General features: G+C 41.0%; 1 long non-coding RNA gene across 2 annotated transcripts in view; it reads left to right on the top strand.

Moving 5' to 3' along the window:
- The window catches only part of LOC122706784, a 37,081-nt gene extending 25,199 nt beyond the window's left edge, over positions 1-11,882 (top strand). Inside the window, exons 2-4 of one of the 2 annotated variants that reach the window (XR_006344461.1) lie at positions 8,423-8,482; positions 10,791-10,940; positions 11,359-11,882. This is a non-coding gene — a long non-coding RNA (uncharacterized LOC122706784). Of the gene's footprint in view, positions 1-7,685; positions 8,483-10,790; positions 10,941-11,358 lie in introns of both variants that reach the window. The other variant, XR_006344462.1, reaches the window with a different exon arrangement.
- The last annotated feature ends 5,027 nt before the right edge of the window (positions 11,883-16,909 follow it).

Genomic DNA, 16,909 nt, shown 5'->3' with positions numbered 1-16,909 from the left:
GTCCAGCCTCGGCAGGATCCAGGGGTACCCTCAGGATGCCCCTGGAGGAGGAGAATTCCATGGACAGAGGAGCCCGGTGGATAACAGTCCGTGGGGTTGCAAAGATTTAGACATGACTGAAGTGACTTAGCACGTAGCGCATGTAGAGTAAATCATCAGGTGTGAATGGAGAATGATGACCTTGCTGTGATTTTTCTAAATGATCCTTTTCTATCATATGCCAGGCAAAGCTTATTCTCTTGTTGTGGCTTAGAGGAGTTCCAGGCCATATCTCACTAGCAGAGAGTTTTCTTTTTCTTAAGCAAAAATGATTTTTTTTTTTTTTTACACTCAAGTAGTAACAATATCCTGTATGTACTTAGACAGAAACTTCTGAAGTCATTTTCAAGTATCTTTTCTCACGTGCTTTACACATAATGTACGAGAAATAAGGAGGTTGCATGTCACTTAATTTTACAGATACCCAAGGCAATGAGAATACGCATACAAGCTCACACAGCCAGTGAGTGGTGACCCTGGGACTAGAATTCAAAGCTGTGATTTTCAAAACTGGCACTGAAGCACAAGCTGGTTTGCTTCCATCCTTTCTCCTAGCATTGTGGATTTCCTGGTGTAAAATAAATAGGTTACTTTCTCCAAGCTTCAACAGCTTTTCCGTGGTAGGAAGAGGAGCATAATTTGACTCTTAACCTCGGATGCTTCTTCTAGATTCTTATGTTGAGAAAAATATAACACACCCTGACATCTGGAGGGTGTTACATTGAGGCTCAACTTATGTCTCCAATACTCTTCTGAAATACAAAGACTGTTTTTGCTCTGTTTACCTTAGTTGGGAATAATAATATAACTAAGACATGGGATTAAAAGAATGCCTCTCATATTCCATATACTATACGCATGTTTGCTGTTACTTATTACTCAATATTCTGGGATAATCAAGAGAAAAGAAGGAATATGAAACAAACGAAGTAAACTCAGCTCTACAAATTCCCTTTCTATATCTACTTTCTATTCTTTAGAAGCTTTCAGAGTACTGATAGACAGTATATGTCATACGTAGAAATTTTGTACAACTGATACATCTCCTTGGGCTAATAAGGTTGCAAACTAATAGAACCTTGAAACTCCAATACTTTGGCCACCTGCTGCGATGAGCTGACTCATTTGAAAAGACCCTGATGCTGGGAAAGATTGAGGGCAAGAGGAGAAGGGGATGACAGAGGATGAGATGGTTGGATGGCATCACTGACTCAATGGACATGGGTTTGGGTGGACTCTGGGAGTTGGTGATGGACAGGGAGGCCTGGCGTGCTGTGGTTCATGGGGTCGAAAAGAGTCAGACACAACTGAGTGACTGAACTGAACTGAATAGAACATTGGGCTAATGGTTGCAACTAATAGAAATAATAATGCTTGCTTCCAGTTGCAGATAATAGAACCAGGGTAGAAACTGGCTTGATCAAAAAAAGAATATATTACCTCCAGTAATGGAAAAGAGGAGGGAAAAGCTAAGTGTGCAAATAATACCCCTAGGAAATGATTTTTTATCTTTTGATTCTGCTTTTCTTCGTGTTGACGTCATTCTCAAGTAGATTCTTTTGAAGTGGCAGCAAAGATGGCCACTAGTACCTCAAAGATTATAGTTTTGTAATTTAGCTTTTTTTTTTGTCTTGGTAGTTGCATCAAACATTTCAGGGTTAATAACCATAGGTTTGATTGAGTCTCATGCCCAGTGTTGGAAAAGTCACCATCGTTTTGATTGGTCAGGTCTCAGTTATCTGTCAACGGCACCCAGTTGGTGGAGTCAGCTCTATTTAAACCTTAAGGACTGAGATACAGAAAAGAGGTGTTATCTTAACAGAAAATCCAGCTTCTATTACATAAAGAAGGAATGGATGCTGCGCAGAGAAAAATTACAGATATCTATTCCAGTACTCAACTATATTCTCGAGTACTCAACAAATGTAGGAGAGAAACATAGATTATTACCGCCAAGGGTGTTATTTTATGTTGAAAGCAAAGAGAGCTAGGATGCTAAGGACAGGTGGAAAAATCTGATAGATGAAGTCAGGTCTCAAGTCACCTTCTTCTCTTTAACACTACAGTTTCCCAGAGCTTTACACATGTAATAGAAGTTGATAATAATTTTCACAATTTTTTTAATAGAAAAATATATTGGGGGGAGGGAAGGTCTATAAGCTATAAAACAAAATTTTGAAAGTTTGTAAGATGTAAATCCATGGCTGATTCATGTCAATGTATGGCAAAAACCACAACAATATTGTAAAGTAATTGGCCTCCAACTAATAAAAATAAATGGAAAAAAAAAATAAAAGTTTGTAAGTGATCAGTCTTCTTCAGGTAAATAAACTTGGAGATGCTGGTCTACTCTTTAGATAAGATAGCTTTTCAATCCCCAGGCTCCCTGTTATTCAATTGGATTTACCTTTGCTTAATTGGTAAGCAGTGCTGATCCCAAATACAACTGCCCTCAGAAGAGGAAGCTTATCTTTGATGTTCTAATTTTCTAAAAATGCCAGTTACTGGTGCCCCAAGCCTGGAGTGCAGTTATGGGACAACCACTTCCTTCTACAAATCATGTCCATTTATCTCTGTGGGCAAAGTCCATCATTTTCATCTACCTGTCATATCTAGTTTTGGTGGAACTCATTTGCAACCATCATACATAAAATATTCCTTAAATACCAAGTAAATTGATACAAATCCATCAACAGGCTATGCTTGTAAATAAACTCTATCAACTGATACTTGTATAGCACACTCCTGCTTCTTAAGTTCTTGCATGTACACCATCTCACTTGATCATCATGAGAGCTCTGGAAGGCAGGAAGGACAGATAAGAATATTACTTTTCTCCTATCAAAACTAATGAAACAGAGATGGAGTGATCTGCTCAAACTGATGACTACTGTGAGGTTTGGAGTCCAGATCTCAGGTTTTTCCCACTACATCTTGCATCTGAATTTGGGTGAAGGCTGTAGTGTTCATTGAAAGGTTCAAGAAAAAACTCAGGAGTCAAGTGAACAAGTGTTTTAAGACTGACCGCTGATTGTTGTATGACTTTGGGCAAGTTTCTTAATCATTTAGCCTCAAATTATTCAACTGTATTGTTTTAACAATTCCATACCTCATAGGATTCTTGTGATGATTAAATAAAATATTACGTGGACAGTGCTTAGCAAAGGTTCTGTATGTAAATTCATGCTTCAATATTCCAGGTATTGTTCTCATCTTATATCTCTAAATGCTTATTTAACTTTCATTCACAAAGAGAAATAAAGATTTGACTCATTCATCTGGATTGCTCCATGCTTATGCCTCTGTTAACTGCATCTTTTAGGTATGCCTAAAACGGGAGAGCAAATTGCCTGAATCAGTCTTTTACCTCACCATAGTGACATAGTGACATAGTGAAGTCGCTCAATCATGTCGGACTCTTTGCGACCCCATGGACTGGAGCCTACCAGGCTCCTCCCTCCATGGAATTCTCCAGGCAAGAGTACTGGAGTGGGTTGCCATTTCCTTCTCCCAGGGATCTTCCCGACCCAGGGATTGAACCCGGGTCTCCTTCATTGCAGGCAGATGCTTTACCCTCTCACCATGCTTGCATCTAATTGCTTGATCTATCTTTTTTGCCTTTCTGATCATCCACTATAAAGCCAAGTATCTGTTATTTGTACTCAACAGATTATAAGGTTAATACTATCCTGCATATTCTAGGAGATAAATATAAATTCTACAATATGATCAAACAATTTAGACTAATGTAAACAACACTACCACCCATTGGAGTCCTGTTTTTCAGACTAAATAAACCTCAAAGAAAGTTATTTCTCCATTTCTCCCCTTTTACTTTGTTTTGAACTTGTCCCAATTCAGGCAGCATTATAGATTTCCCCAGTGTTTGTTTTATAAAGGTAGGCCAATTATTTCCATGCAGCCCCAACATGGTTCTTCTGTAACCTGGCTTTGAGTATGATAGCCAAAACATCCATTTCTTTTGAGCAGAGCCTCATCAGCGAGTGATTTTGTCGAGTAAACGCGAAGGGAAATAGGAAGTGTGTTCTTGGAAGCAGGCAGGCTTTCCTGCTGGTCCTGATGCTTTCTTTCATCTCAAGGTGTCAGAACTGGAGCTCAGTGACGGGAGCACTGGTCCATGGCGGGGCCAACTTTCTGCCAAGGGGAGTTTCTAGTCTAATGGTGGAGGCAGAGAGTCAGCAGAAAATAAGAGGCGGTGACTAAGAGAGCAGGGCTGTGAGCATGTGGACGGGAGCGCCGAGCGCAGATTTGGTGTGGGGGGGACTCTCCAGGGTGATGACATCCAAGGAGAGGGCTGGAGGATGAGTGTGGATCCGCCACATCAGGATTTGGTGGGAGGAGGAAAGAGGCAACTATTCTGGGCCAAGAGGAGATGCAAGGACTGTGAGGAGTGAGCAAATCTATCAGGATTAAGGAGCTCAGAATTTAAGGAGCAAGCTGGCTTCTCTGGCAGCTCAGAGGGTAAAGCATCTGCCTGCAATGCAGAAGACCCACGTTTGATCCCTGCATCAGGAAGATCCCTCGGAGAATGGAGTGGCTACCCACTCCAGTATTCTTGCCTGGAGAATTCCATGGGCAGAGGAACTTGGCAAGCTACGGTCCGTGGGTGTCACAAAGAGTCAGACAGGACCGAGTGACTAACACTTTCACTTTTCACACTGGCAGAAGAGAAGGCAGAAAAAAGGGTAGGGACCAGAATGAGGAGAGAGTGTAACCTTGGAAACTTCCCCCATTCCTACACCTAACTCCACAAAGGAAGAAATGACCTCTGATGTCCCATTCTCTCCCAGAGGAAAGATAGTGAAGTCAAAGTCGCTCAGTCATATCCGCCTGTTTGCGACCCCATGCAGTCCATGGAATTCCCCATGTTACTTTAGATTATTTAAACAATCCTGTGGCACAGGCATTACTGTGGTCCCCACTTTATAGATGAGGATATTGAGACAAGGGGAGAGAAATGACCTGCCCAAGGCACTCAGCTGAAGGCTTCCTTGGGACTGAATCCGAGGGAGGCTGGCGCCAGGGAATGTCCCTTCCACAAGGAGCGCTTGTAGCAGTAAGCTGTCCCGTGAGCTGATTCAGGAATTCCTCTAGAGCTTCCAGCAGTGCCATGGCCACTCTAGAAAGCTCTCCTGAAATTCATATACAGCATTTACTCTTTCATTGTTGAAATTTTTGGTCAGGACAATGTTTTAATAAGACCTGGTTATGAAAATAATGATGTTTTTAAGCTCAACTTATAACTATTATTGCAAGTTATGGAGGTTTATCATGAAAGAACTTCCAGACACCTTTTATCTTTACTTTTGCTTTTTTTTTTTTTAACATGAGTAATGAAACTAGACAGGTCACTGTCTGTTAAAGTCAGTAACATTTCCTGGTTTCCAGGAGGTGACAATGATGACTTTTCTTTGCCTTTTCAGCATGGCTACACTTTGTTGAAATTCAAGATCTGCTTTTATTATGACATATTCAGGATTTTCTTTTACTTTGCAGTTTTTAGCACAATTTCTCTCTCTCTCTCTTTTTTTTTTTTTAGATTGTATTACACACTTTTGTCCCCAAATGAAAATGCAGGCTCCAGCCATACTTCCAACAATGCCTTTTGGGGTGTCTTGTTCAGAAGTTCATATGTTAGGATGTCAAAGGTACAATACGACTTTTGATACATGGGTTGTAGCAAAAAGTGAATTTCTAGAGAATACACTACAATTTCAAGGAAAAAAAAGAGTTTAAAAAACGGAGCAGATTCCATAAAAAAGAAGCTAATTTTAAACTGAGATGCCTTTATCCAGGGGATTTGTTATTGATATTTTACATGACAACCTCGGAATTAACATTGCCTTGCTAACATTTCCAGTGCATGTATAACTTCTGACTAAACTATGCTCTATTGGGAAAAAGAAAGTCATGTTTGCTAACTGTTTTCAAACTTGGCAGATTTATTCTGAGAGTACTAGTCAAGCAAATCAGATTCAAAAACAAAAACATCATGTCATATTTATAGTATCAGAAAAATGTTTTTATGAAAAATATTTTAGGACTATCTATAATTAGTTCCTGGAATAGTTTTTTTTTTCACTGTTTAATTTTTTGTCCCTGTCAACAAACATTTGTCATATTAGATCAGGTCATTTGAGCTTTGCATCCTATTTCGACATTTCTTCTAGGACATGTGAGCATGGGCAAACACTCTTTAATTATCCTGATCAAGTGTGGGGGACATCTTTTTGCTGACCCCACTTGTAATCAACTGTGATCTTCTAGAAGCAGGTGAATTGATTGCTTTTATCTTCCCCAACTAGTCAGAAGAGTGGGCCATATATTATTCTACCCTTTGGAAAAATGCAACCCAGTGATTGATTTTATGACTGCCCCTGGCAGCAAATTCCTCAGAATGAATTCTACAAGGTGAAGAAGTATTTCCTCTAACTTGCTTTAAATTTCCTTAGCATTAACTTCTCCGAGTGGCCCAGTCTCTTATGGGACAATGTAATAAGGATCTATCAGTTTTATTGCCCAGCACCTATCTTTAATGCCTAAGTAAATCTCTCTTACTTTCCAGTCCTGACTCTGTAATTTTAACTTCTGAAATCTCTCGTCATGAGTGAATCCACCCTGCACTGAGTTTCTTGCCCTGCTCTGGCGCTCTGCCTTCCCTGAACTACATGCCTGCAGATGAGAAAGTGAGAAATAGAGACAATATCACAGATGGCCGTGTATGATTCTCCTCCACAATGCTGTGGCACTGTGCTCGCTCATATCTATCTTCTCTGCACACAAAAAAGGGAAATTCATGGAAGACAACAAAAAGTTGCTTTGAAGAATTTTTATCTAGTTCATATCCACAGACAGTGCAATATTCTCTTTTATAGCATTATACACCCTGGGATTTTTTTTTTAATCCTATAGAGAATGATCTATAGGGACTTTGACACATCTTTGCTCTAATTTCTACATCCCATGCCATGGAGGGGGGCGGTGCCAAGCTTTCTTTTTATTTAAAACACTAGGCATCTATTTCTTTAAATAAATGGAGACCTCAAGCATTAGTTACTAGTCAAATCAAATGATAATACAATGTATAACTACTCAAACTCCACGTTTTTCTCTAGATTTTTGCCAGGATACACATCATCTCCACCTGCACCCCCAAATAATATTATTTCTAGTGTCTTAGTTTTGTAATGCCACTGTCAAGCTGGACTTACCTGATGACAAGAAAACTTGTGTAAGACTTTCAAACCTTAAGTGAAAAAACTGTATCGTAACAAAACATATTTTGTCATTTATTTACTGAGGTGTATATGAAAGAGACAAGATGCTTTGTGCTTGTTGAGTAAATTGGCTTTGAAATTGTATATTTAAATCGTGGAGGCAAGACCCAGAAGGGTCAAAAAATAAATAAATAAACATCAAATTGGCGTACATACTGAGGCAAGGATGATTTTAATTTTGCTTTACTTAATGGCTGTTCCGTGAGGAGGAGATGAGAGAAGAAGAGGTATGACAAAGCAGGAATGCCTCTGCAGTGATGCTCTTTTGCCCTTTCTCTCACATTCTTCCTTCCCTTCCTTTCTCTCTCTCTCTCTTCCTATCTTCTCTCTCTTTTATTTCCATCAAAGATTATTGAGCACCTATCGTGTGTACACATGGTGCTGGGTTCTGGGATGCAATAGTAAAACAGAAATAGTCTCTGAACAGAGCAGGAAAACTGCAGTCACAGAGCAATTGCATGAAGTGCCTGAGAAGTCATCGTCCAGGAATTGGGAGCATGGGTAAAGAGCCACCGTCCACGATGTGAAGACTTCCTGTGGGGAGCCATTTTTAAATTGATGCTCAAGGGATGTGCAGAAGCGAGCCGGAAGAAAACAGAGTTTGGAAGAGAAAAGGTCATCTGTGAAACAGACGGAGCGCGTGGCAGACAGGCTGAGGGAAGTCCAGGCGGGCAGGAGGGCTGGGGTGCTGCAGGGCAGGGAGGGCTGGGGGGCAGAGCTCCAGGGAAGAGTTCACTCCTGAGGAAGGACACCAGGGCTCAGGGGGCCAGCTGTTGCTTTGGAAACAAAGGAAAGACAGTACCTGGGAAGCTATTTGGGGAAAAGGTGTTCTTTTCCCTAAATCTCATCAAGATTAGTTTGAGTTCAAATAATTACAATAGTCTTTTGAAGTAGCTTCAGAACTTAAGAAAAGAGGACATTAGAGATTCAAGAATATACCAAACATTTATATCCATGCATCCCCCTCCCTAGATAGGGACCACAATATGGGATATGGGCAGACTAGCTGGGTGTAATGGACTTTACTCTCTCTGGAAACTAGCAGAGGTTCACTTGGTGCAGAGATTTTTTTTTTTTCTTTAAAGGCACTCCTTTCAGCATCAGGCCCATACAGCTGAGAGATACCACAGAAAACACCTTTCCAGGTATGTAGTACTTTTCATTCTAACTTGCAAACCTTTTGTTTTTTTTTTTGCTGGTAAAAGCCACGGCAGTCATAAAAATTAATGTTTTCGCTTTCCCACACAGGGGGAGGATCAGTCTTTTGATGAGTGGAAATTAATGATCAGAGTCAGTAGCATATTTGAATCAGTTCTAATGAGGTGGATGAGCCTATAGCCTATCATACAGGTGACGTTAAGTCAGAAAGAGAAAGACCAATATTGTATATTAACACATATATATAAAATCTAGAAGGATGGCCCTGATGATCCAACTTGCAAGGCAGCAAAGGAGATGCAGACATAAAGGGCAGATTTTTGGACACAGTGGGGGAAGGGGAGGGTGGGATGATTTGAGGGAGCAGCACTGAAACATATACACGACCATATGCAAAACAGAGAGCCAGTGGGAATTTGCTGAGAACCCGAAGCTGGTGCTCTGTGACAACCTAGAGATGTGGGATGGGGAGGGAGGTGGGGGGGGGGAAGGTTCAAGGGGGGAGGGAATGTGTGTACACCTGTGGCTGATTCATGTTGATGTGTGGCAGAAACCATCAAAATATTGTAATTATCCTCCAATTAAAGATAAAGTTTAAAAAATAGAGGTCAGAGTCAAGATCCCCCTGCCCATCTACACATTGGTGCAGAAAATAATTGCTCTGACTGCACCTGCAGACAAAAAGGCCCAGTGCATCTCCATCCATCCATCCATGTCCCCATGACTGACAGGAGACCAAGGGCCATTCAGCTTCAAGTGGAAAAGACAGCTTGCTAGACTAGGCCTCTTTGGAGCCCAGCACAGTTCTGCCATGTGGCATTGTGACTCACTGGACATCAGGAAGGCAATTTGAGCCCCCGTCATCTTCCATATACTCTTCATGAATGAGTTCAACATCTCAGTTTACCGACCTGCTTGTTGATCTTAGTTGATCCCGTAATTTTGTTTTTGTTTGGCCTAATGAAGGCAAGTGGTTAGGAGAGATATCTAAGATACAGGTTCTAGTCTGCAAATGTAAGAATATATTCTGAAATTTGGTTGGGAGACTCAGTGTAGGGTCCTAGACCACCATTCAGTTTCTGACCTTAATATTCTTTTATATCAAAAAAATTAAAGCCAAAATTTTCATACCAAAAAAATTAAAAATTGAAGCAGAAGTTATATGCCAAATCATTAAAGAGGCATGATTCATCCATGTTCTCACTGAGGCTGACAAATGCTTTGGGTACAGAGACAAGCAGAACGGGACTAGGGTCTTCATGCTTTAGGTTGAAAGTGAAGTCGCTCAGTCATGTCTGACTCTTTGTGACCCCATGGACTGTAGCCTACCAGGCTCCTCCATCCATGGTATTTTCCAGGCAAGAGTACTAGAGTGGGTTGCCATTTCCTTTTCCTGGAGATCTTCCCAACCCAGGTCTCCCACATTGTAGGCAGACACTTTACCGTCTGAGCCACCAGGGAAACTTTAGGTTGATATAGTGTTTAAACATTTGGAACCGTGTTTTTCTCAAAGGATATTTAGGAAAAAAAACTCTTTTGCTTAGACATATTTAATGCAGGTAGTTGATATTTAAATTTTAACTTAAAAGGGATTTTAAACTGAAATTGTTTTATACTATACTAATACTAGCTATAATACCCTACTCTACTATACTTATGATTCTAATACTATACTAATGGACTTTCCTGGTGGCGCAAACGGTAAAGAATCTGCCTGCAATGCAGGAGATCCAGGTTTGATCTCTGGGTTGAGAGGATCCCCTGGAGAAGGGAACAGCAACCCACCCCAGTAGTCTTGCCTGGAGAATTCCATGGACAGAGGAGCCTGGGGGTGGGGCTATAGTCCATGGGGTCGCAAAGAGTCAGACAAGACTGAGCAACTAACACTTTCACTTTTCATACTAATACTATGTCTATATCTATATCTATATCTATCTATCTATATTTGGGGGAGAAGGAGGATAGGGGTCAGGATCATGTGTGTGTTAATTCAGATTCAAAAAGGCCAATCTGATATTTTGAAAGACTATGTCCAATTTCATCACTAACTGAACATTTGTGAAATACCCCTTTGTGAGGCAGGAACATTACCATGTCCCCTGGATCCCAGAATACTCCTAGAACTTTTTCCTGAATCTTCTACAGAGAAGGAACTCAAAACACACTTGCTGAACCGAATTAAATAATGGAGCAAGCACAGCTGGTGGCATCTAAGGATGCTGAAATGCTTAGCGCGTGTGTCCATGCCTGAACCCTGCTACTACTAACTTCTTTCCTGCCTATTTCCTGTTCCAGATATAAAAGTATCCATAACTGGGGTAGTTGACTCAAAATAACAATGATGACAACAACAGAGCAGTAATGACCTAGATTGAGCACTCACTATGCATCAGAGACTGTGCCATGCACTGTGATTTTCTGTGATCCTTACAGCAGCTGGAGGAGGTACGTTGCAATGATTATTTCTGTTTCACAACCAAGAAAGCCCAGGCTTAGAGAGGAATGGCTCAGTGTCATGGGACTAGTGCAGGGTGGAACCAGAACTTCAAGTTGTTTTCTATGGTGTGATTCTTGATACCATGCTGTTAATCATTTTCCAAACTCACCAGGCCAGACCTTAAAGCACAGAAGGTTCTAGAAAATCTAGAAAGATTTCCCTGTGCCTCAGAACATCCAAAGCAAATTTAGAGTGGGAGAGCACTCCTTGGGGCCAATTCTTTCCTTCTTCCTTTGTTCTTCCTTTTTCTCATGACTCTATTAAGCTCTGCCAGGTGCTGCAAGACACTTGAGTGGGTGTGGGAGGGCCGACTGAGAAAGACTCTGTGCGTTCTGATCTTCTGCCTTCTTCCTGTTCTTCCCACAGGACTGATGGGCTAAACAGACTAAATGCTTGGCTGTAGGCATCCCTGTGGAAGACTCCAGCAGACCCACATGTCCTACGGTTCAACTTTTCAAACCTACCTCTTTGTAATTCCTAAGTAGGAGTCTGAGCTCTGTTGTCATATTTCAGTTTTACAGTTTCTCTGAAATATTTTGATCCAAATATGCCCTTAGAGTCATGCTTTATTAATGCGATATGACTCATATTAGTGACTGCTTGTTCTTCAGCCATATGCCCTGAATAAGTTATCGGGTTTCATTGTTTACCCTAAGTTTAAAAAAAAATTCCATGCTCTCCGACCTAAACCCTGCTCATGCAGTTAAAACAAGAAAACTAGTTATCTGATATCATGAAGGCAAATCAGCTTGTAGAAGTCCTCAGATGTTTCCATTTCCACTGGTGTGAGGGCATTGTGGGAGCCATGGATTATTCATCAAGAAAGCAGAGGAGAGAATTTCTCTTTTGTTTGTTTGTTGATTTCCAAAGTAAACCCAAGTATGAAGAGATACAGCTGCAGTGCCTTTATTTTTCATTGTTAGCACATATCATTATGTCATCCTGGAAGAACTGCCCAAAGAAATAGAAAAAAGAAATTACCACGTGGATTGCTTAATGGCCCTCCTCCTGCCTGCCTGCAGAACTGTCTGAGAAAGGAACATGCACACACATTAGTCAGGCCCTCGGGGTTAGAAGGCTTCTCACCACCAGCAGTGCCAGGGTAGCCTGGGAGTCTGCAGAGCAGGCTTTGGCAGGCCACCAGAGAAAGGGTATTTCATAATCAAGAACTTACCCCAGAGGATTCTGAGCCAACAAGACAGTGTTGGGAGTCAAGGGCTAGGGAAGAATGAGCGGATTTATTCTGTGGACCAAAACCTCTGCACTTAGAGATATTTCCTTTCTAGTTTTGGTTTCCTTTTATTTTAGCTGCTGCATTTTTTTTCCCTCACCAGATTTCACTGTTCTGTCTTTGGTGTACCTGACTGAAGTGTTACACAAATCCATCACTAAAGAATATACTGGCTATACACTGGGGGGTGGTGGTAGTGATGGAAGAGACCCTATGTTTCCTAATAAGATATAGGAATAACGAACATTTATTGAGCACTTTTACCAAGTGATACTAAGACATGCGTGAGATAGCTCAGGTAATCCTCTGAACCTAGCATTTGGGTACTATTACCAAGTTAATTTCAGTTGAGGTAACAGATGCTTGGAAAGGTTAAGTAATTTACCTGAGGTCACAGAGCAAGTAAGTCACAAAGGCAAGACACACAGCCCTGTAGCTTGATCAAGTTCATGATCTTTTTTTTGTTTTGTTTTGTTAATGGTCTTAAGAGAGACTCTTTGTTCCTCCAAATGGGGATGACCCGTCTTCCTTCGGGTCCACCAGGAGTTGTTGGCAGTGCCTAGGTCTCCGTATTTACTTAAGGACCTATTATGTAACAGGACCTAACTAATATACCATTTAAAACTACAAGAGACACATGGGTTGAAAGACAGTCTGGCAATTTCTTATAACACTAAACACACTCTTCTCGTATTATCTAGCAATGATGTTTATTCATATGAGTTGAAGATTTATGTTCACACCAAACTTTGCATATGAGCGTATATAGCCACTTTATTCATCGTTGGCAAGACTTGGTACTTTTCAAGTTGTCCTAGTAAGTGACTGGATAAACAAACCATGGCACAACCAGACAGTGGAATGTCATGAGACAATAAAAAGAAATGCGCTCGTAGACAGACATGGAGGAAACTTACATGTACTGTATACAATTCCAACTATATGACATTCTGGAAAAGGCAAAACTACAGAGACAGTAAAAAACCCCAGATGTTGCTAGAGGCTTCATGGGGAGAGAAAGGCGAATAGGTAGAACACAGTTTGTTTGTTTTTTTTTTAATTTTTTCTCACTTTTAAATTTATTAATTTTAACTGAAGGATAATTGCTTTGCAATATTGCATTGGTTTCTGCCACACATCCACAGAAGTCAGTCATAGGTAGACATACGTCCCCTCCCTCTTGACCTCCCTCCCACTTCCCACCCTTCCCACCCCTCTAGGTTGTTGCAGAGCCTAGGTTTGAGTTCCCTGAGTCATAGAGCAAATTCCCGCTAGACATCTATTTCACACGTGGTAATGTGTATGTTTCCATGGCAACCTCTCCATTCCTCCCACCCTCTTCTTCCTTCCCGCCTCCCTTGTCCGTAAGTCTGTTCTCTGTGTCTGCGTCTCCACTGCTGCCCTGCAAATAGGTTCATCAGTACCATCTTTCTAGATTCCATATGTATGTGTTAATAGGCGATATTTGTCTCTCTTACTTCACTCTGTATAATAGGCTCTAGCTTCACCCACCTCACTAGAACTGACTCACACGTGTCCCTTTTTATGGCTGAGTAATATTCCATTGTGTATATGTGTCATGGCATCTTTATCCATCTGTCACTGGACATTTAGGCTGCTTCCATGCCCTAGCTATGGTAAGGAATGCTGCAATGAACACCGAGGTCCGAACACAGGGGGTATTTAGGGCAGTGAGACTATTCCCTATGATGCCTAATGGTGGATACATGTCTTTATGCATTTGCCAAAACCCACAGAACATACAACACGGAGTGAAGCCTGATGATGAACCATGATCTTTAGCTAATAATAATGAATCAGTGTTGGAGTATCAATTGCAAGATATGAACCACACCAAAGCAAGACGGGAATAGGAGGGCAAGGTTGGGATGGGATATGAAGGGATATACAGAAACTCTTTATACAGTTCACTCAAATTTTCTATAAATCTAAAATTCCTCCAAAAATGTACTAATTTAAAGAAAAGACTGTGGTGAGTTTGGATGGGAGGGTCGGGGAGACAGGAGGGAGTGTTTTTCCCTGTCCTACCTTTTGCATGTCTATTCAAGGTAAATCAAAAGTTAAAAGCCAGTAAAGGAAAGAATAGGGGATTCCCTGGTGGCTTAGCCAGTAAAGAACCTACTTGTAATGTTGGAGACCTGGGTTCGATTCCCGGGTTGGGAAGATCCTGGGGAGAAGGGAATCACTACCCACTCCACTAACTGGGCTGGAGAATCCCATGGACAGAGGAGCCTAGCAGGCTACAGTTCATGGGGTCACAAAGAATTGGACACATTTGAGTGACTAAGGAAAGAATTCTCAACTTTAGGTATGATCCTGGGGCTATGGCCTATTTTGAATGGTGGAGTCTTGGTCTCCTGTATTATTGATGCAACAGAGGAGCCATGCTCTGGAACCACCTGCTTGGACCAAAGGTGGCTGGGGTAGAGTCAGAAGGTCTTAGGTTGGGAGTGACGATAGGGCTTCATGCCGCCCACTCTGGCCCTGCTCAAATCTGCACGTTCATCAGAGATTTTGGAGAGCCCATTCTGCTGGGCTAGTTTGTATCCTGAGCTTGGTGAAATGAGACAATGCATGGGAGAAAGAGGCAGGAAAAAAAAAAAAGTGGGATGGGAGGAGAAAAAAACAAAGAGAGAGAGGAAGGAGCAAATTAAGGAAGGAAGTGGAAGGAGAATGTAATTTTGGTGGGCCATTCTGAAGGCTGGTATACCTTCCTACTAAAGGTCTGGTCTTGGCAAGTGACGCTGGAGAAAGAAGGAGGTGTGCCTTCAGGTTTTTCTAGTAAAAAAGAATGGGGCTGGAATTTTTCCTAATCCCTCTCAACTTCAAACCTTGGAAGGACTGTTAAACCAAAAAGCTCATGTCTGTCGCCATCTCCAGCATCCTCACCACCAGGCCTGGTTGATGCCATTAATCACACAAGGCATCCATCTGGGTGCCTGCCACTCAAGCTGCTCCCTGTGGTCAGAAAAGCAGATGACAGGCAAATGCCAAACTCTTGCTTGTGTGGGTGTTCAGTGGCGACTCTGGGTGGAGAACTCACTTCCCTCTGCCTACATTTTAATTTTCATTATTCATTACATTTTGTCATTTGCTTTCCAGAAGGAGGCAGTTATGTTTGGAGAGAATGGAATGAACCCAACTCCATTTGGCTCCTTGCTGAACTAACGGCATGAGAGGTTTTAAATATCACTGGGCAGTTGATACAGTAGAAACACACACACACATCTCATATAAGGATTCAAGTATAGGGGCTATCTGAACAAACTGGTTTTCTATAGAATCATTTAAGGAATGTTTGGTTTTATATATAGAATCAGCTAGGACAAGGATTTTATTTAGTTGTGTTACAGGTAAATGACTTATGATTGGAAATTTCCAATTCTTACCAACTCCTCATCTTTCTGGGAGATTATACCAATGAACTCTGAGGTGTAAGGGAATCTCCCAAGCTATGGAATATTATTTCCAACATGAAATTTTATTTCAATATATGGGTCCCCCAAAACCCTAATAGAATTGAATTATTGACTCAATGGGCTTCCCAGGTGGCCCAGTGGTAAAGAATCCGCCTGCCAATGCAGGAGATGCAGCAGACACAGGTTTGATCCCTGTGTCTGGAAGATCCCCTGGAGGAGGAAATGACAACCACTCCAGTATTCTTGCCTGGAGAATCCCATGGACAGAGGAGCCTGGCAGGTTGCAGTCCCTGGGGTCACAAAGAGTCAGACAGGACTGGGCGATTGAGCACATAAACACTCGTTGACTCAATGTGATATTCCCAGAAAACCAGGATTGATGACTCCTTCTCAGGCAGTTTTCTGAGAACTGCCTGACTCTTTCTGCAGCTGCTAGAGGCTGCTGGCTTCAGAGTTCCTTTGGGTTATTTCAAGATAAATCTTTAAATGGCACCTGGTCTATCCTTATGTGCAAGCTCCAGAAAGGTTTGATTCTATTTCTAGAAGTGGATTAATAATAACCATAAGTAAATAATATGTTCCAACTCTACAATCTCTTTCAGATTTTGAGACTCATTTTGGATCAGTGAGGCAGCTTCCCTGAGTTTTATTTCATCCACTTTCTTAGTCAGAAGAGGTGGACTTGAGTTCAAGTACAATTTGTCCCCAAAGCAATGGGTCAAAATGAACTAAAAATTAATGTCAGATTTGCAGAAATAGTTCATTAAGAAGAGAAGGGAAAAGTTAGAACCAAGGAAAAGAATTAAAGAATCTTCCAACTGGAAACCTAAATTTTAAAGTTTGGAACAATTAAACATTCTTACTAATAAAAATTACCCCAAATTAAATGTAAATCTCCAGTATCAACAACAGTGACTGTTTTAGTCTCATAGTCTGAGGTCTTTTACCTTTTGTTTTCTTTTTTATTTTATTTTTTGTTTTCTTTTTTAAAAATCTTATACCAAACCTTAACTTTCATATTTGTGAAATTAAAGGTTAAACAATAAAAACATCAGAGTTCGAAGTATTACAATGATTGTTTTTTTCTTCAAGAATATGACTCATGTACTATTTTATAATAACACTCAGGAAGTAGAAATTATTTGCATGAACAATAGCTTGGGGTTGTAGGGATTATGTGTGAAAGTGAAAGGAGACAGAAATACTTTTATAGGCCTGATAGTCTTCACTTAGGTATAATACAATA

The sequence above is a fragment of the Cervus elaphus genome, chromosome 13 (genome assembly GCF_910594005.1).
Source record: "Cervus elaphus chromosome 13, mCerEla1.1, whole genome shotgun sequence".
NCBI classification, from domain to species: domain Eukaryota; kingdom Metazoa; phylum Chordata; class Mammalia; order Artiodactyla; family Cervidae; genus Cervus; species Cervus elaphus.
Note: the sequence above shows the minus strand (reverse complement) of the source record. Positions and strands in the feature narration are given on the sequence as shown.